Here is a 4425-nt window from a genome sequence, read left to right on the forward strand (position 1 = left end):
CCTTTCAGATTTGAATCCTCAACTAGTCTTGGATACGAAAGCCTGGCTCCAGAAACTTTAAGATTTGAATCTCCAACTAGTCGCGCATCTGAAAGCCCAACTCTCGACTCTTTCGGATTCGAATCCTCAACTACTCCCAGATGTGAAAGCCCAGCTCCTGAATCTTTCAAATATGAATGCCAAACTCTTCCCGCATATGAGAGCCCACCTCTCTCCTAGGTATACAAATTAGTTCTCCAGTCACAAGCATTAAACAGTTACAACACCAAGCAATACTACATGTTACATAATCCATTAAAACTACTTAGCTTATAGGTAGGCCGATGTCACGTGTCACTGGGAAGTGAACGCGGCCAACTCCCAGGAGATCATCTACCTTTAGCTCCAGCAACTCATAATCAAGATCAACATTTTCCCTCAACCTTTTTCGCAACGCAATTGACATGATTGAACTGAAACATAAAAAAAATGCAATTCATATTCGTCACACTATCAATAATACCACACATTCACTACAAATGACACAACCAACACATGACCGGTTATGCCCACATTCCAATACAAAGTTAGCATGTCGCTATGTTATGTACAACCCAGCTAATAGTTTAGCCATAAACTATCCATGACATTCCTCTCTAGAACATATTTGGTTGCAATTGCAATGAAATAATGACTATGATCCATCGCCAACGCTGTTAAAAAGGCTTCCTGTGTTCTTCCCATCGAAAATACAACACAAAAACTAAACTTTCTTAAGGATTGATAAAGAAGGATGCAAGACATGCTTAACGGATCGGCTGTGTCTATTCCGGCTCCAAAACAGGCCTTTCCAACAATGTGTTACCGATAGGTTAGTCAATCACAGCCGCTAATTGCAAAATCGATGCTGTAAAATGAGCGTGCAGCAATTAAGATGGTCAATCTATGTCAGAGAATACGCAGTGATTCATTACCATTAACAAAGTCTTTCACAATAATTAATGGGTATAGAGACCTCCAATTCATTTTTTGAAAGACACAAGTCTTTTGAAACGAGTGTCTATTCTAAAGCTTCCATCTCTTTGTTGACATGGGAATAGTACTATTTATTAAAAATGTACTCTTAAGTTACGAAAAGAAAAAAGAAAAAAACACTCTGAAGGATAGACACGTGAGGAGTTCGTCATGCCAACCCGAGACACCTCAAACAGAAGCCCAAATCACATTTCAGATTGGAGTTGGATCATCAAACACATGTACTTCTCAAACATCATGAACATCAATAATCTAGAAATACAAATACACTACGATGAACATTAACACTCTTATGCAAATCAATAGAATATATACAAATTTATAACACATAGTTCACAAGAAACAGGATTTGTGGTTCATATATTCAACATTGGTTTCATGATTCGAAGATCCATAAATAACAATCGTACTGCGTTCAGGTTCAAAAATTATATCTTATTGTCTAATATGGTGCATCTATAGCATATAATAAAATGCATCAGCCAATTGCATTGTTCATTTTCATTATTATCAAATTCAGTAAAAGTAAGGACATTAATATTACATGATCAAGAACTGAAATTTATACATACATTTGTACCATATAAAAAAAATTATTTACAACAAACTATATATATATATATATATATATATATGCATTTCAAAAGACATAAAAGGAACCTACATGTTCATATATGAAATTGCAGTTTAACATCCAATATAAAATACCACTAACTAATTTATATCACCTAAATTATATATGTCAACTTGCCATAGTACCAGACCTGTACAAGAGTTGTCTATATCAACCACCTATTTTCATACTATTGTTGTGCGCTCAAGGACAGACACCTCTATTCCGACTCGAAATCAATGCTATGGTCTGACTAACAGGCAGCTTAGACTCGAAATCAATGCTATGGTCTGACTAACACGTAGCTTAGACTCAAAATCAACGTTACAATGCCTCCTCCCTGCACATGAAAAATAACCCGCGTGTTAACAGGCGATAACAATATGACTAACACTATATTTTACATTCAATGGATGCAATTGGATAACATGTCACTAACACGCAGTACCATTTGTCTATTCACAAGCCTTGTTATTGACTAACTCCATCTCCTATGGTAAATTGCATCGTGTGTTAGCCTTTGGCTTTACCGCTGTTAGCTGCATCAAATCACAACTTGTACATGAACATTGGTCTGAGAGGTTGTGTCTCTTCTGGTTCTAAAATAGAAAAATCATATAGAATAACAACATTGTGTTAGACAGAAGCAACCATCAAATGCAAAACCTACGATTAAAAACCTGCCACAAACATGGGGTGTTAGTCCCCCCATTTTGTTTTTTGCAGCCACAATAGAGGCGTCCCACTGTGAGAGTAACTTGAGTTTCGTGCTAGTGTTTTCTCTGACAAAAGTACCAAGTTTTTGCAACCCGCAACCTCTTCTTCCTGCCAGGATGCCCTCCAAATGTGATTCCTTCATTCACAAGCTTTTAATGTGCATGTTATGTACAATAAACTGGTAGTAACCACGAAGCATGCCTTAGCCATCCTCCGGCATTTCCACATAATTTTGCATGGGTGCCAAGGATTGAAACTGAGAACTCGACAACAACTCCACATCACATACCATGGGGTGGAGCACCACGAGAAGTTGGCATGGTATGCATGTCTTGGAAATATATGTCGATGCATGCTGCTGGTATGATACGTCCACTGTCGAGCCACAATATAGATAGCCTCCCACATATATATGCATATATGTTTATTCTGCACTTTTCAAGTGTGATTAGGTGCTTCCAACTTGTGTCAGACATGTCTATTCTGGCTTCAAAATGAGACTGTAACAATGACATGAATCGACATACATGTTATGGCTCCAAAAAGGACATATCGTACCAATGACATGCATCAACATACATGTCCAAGAATAAATATATATATGCAAATACAAGTGGCAGGCACCTAATAGCTACATGAAAGACAAAGTGAGGTAAAATGTTTTGTTTCAAATTGAGCTTCTTTTACTTGGTCTTGACCTCGTTTACATGTTATGGTTTGCCTTTTGATGCAAACAGACTCCTCAAAATTAGGTTGTTGACTGGTTGATGCAACCATTCCTTGACTATGTGTGACCTGCTCTTGTTTAGGAGTTGATCAGTTGTTTGTTTGATGATAGCAAACATGGCGCCTTTTTTATTTGCCTAACGTGGAAAAAGTAAGACTAATGCGCGAACAAAAACATTATTGTTGAAGGGCTCCTTGTTGAAGTAGCCTCCGTCTATTCTGGCTCATTGTTGAAGGGGGATTTATGGGACTATAGGTTTTCTTTTTTTTATCTAATGAGCACCTGAGAATAATGGAAACAGAGCATAATATTTCCATAGTTTCTTTTATCTATGTTTTATTCTATTATTTTCCTCTGTATTGTAGAGGACATGTTTGTGTGTGTGTGTGTCTCTGCGAGTGTGTGTTTGTGTGTGTGTGTTGCTTCATATTGAAATATATATATATACCAAACTACAAACAAACAATGCAAACCCTGACGGTTTTCAACAAAATCCCAATATATATATATATATATATATATATATACCAAACTACAAACAAACAATGCAAACCCTGACGGTTTTCAACAAAATCCCAAAAAATAGCCGTCAACAATCAAATAGGAAACCTTGGTATCCTGACATGACCATGCTACAAAATGATGCCTAATTTACATAGACAGAACACAAAATGACACAGGAAATTAAAAAAAAATTATTGAATGTCTTAGGGTTTCAAATTACTGCAACTGCCTAAGCCTCCACCCAAATCATTGTCCTCTTCACACCTCCTGAGGGCACACTCGCAACCAACTTTGCGATACAAAATGATATAAAAATTTACAATTTCAAACACTGGGTTGACAAAGGAATCATAAAACTATCTTTATCTGTTAGGGTTTGAATTTACCGATGCCGCCATAACCCTACACAACAATCTTCAATCGTACCACCCCCTGTATGCTTCGATACCTCCTCCCTGCACATGAAAAAAAACCCGCGTGTTAACAGGCGATAACAATACGACTAACAATATACCCAGACAACTTGGGTTATGCATGTGGTCGACTTTTCTCCTCCCCTTTGGAGACACACATATTTGAAGAATGCATACCTATAACTACAATTGAAGCGTAGCTCCTTCGCTCAATGATTCAACCGGGCACATGAATTAACAGCCTGAATTTCCATGGTCGAATATTTTGTTTTGCCTCCACCACTGCGTTCTGCATGCAGCTACCGGACGAAATATATTTTCAATTTTCACGAAATCGAGTTTCCATTCAAAATTAAAAAAAAATGAATTGAAAATTGTGCCCATAACACGTGACCGCCGCCAAATGTTAGTCATGTTAGTCGACTTGTCGATGCAAT

The sequence above is a fragment of the Cryptomeria japonica genome, chromosome 7 (assembly GCF_030272615.1).
Source record: "Cryptomeria japonica chromosome 7, Sugi_1.0, whole genome shotgun sequence".
Lineage (NCBI taxonomy): Eukaryota > Viridiplantae > Streptophyta > Pinopsida > Cupressales > Cupressaceae > Cryptomeria > Cryptomeria japonica.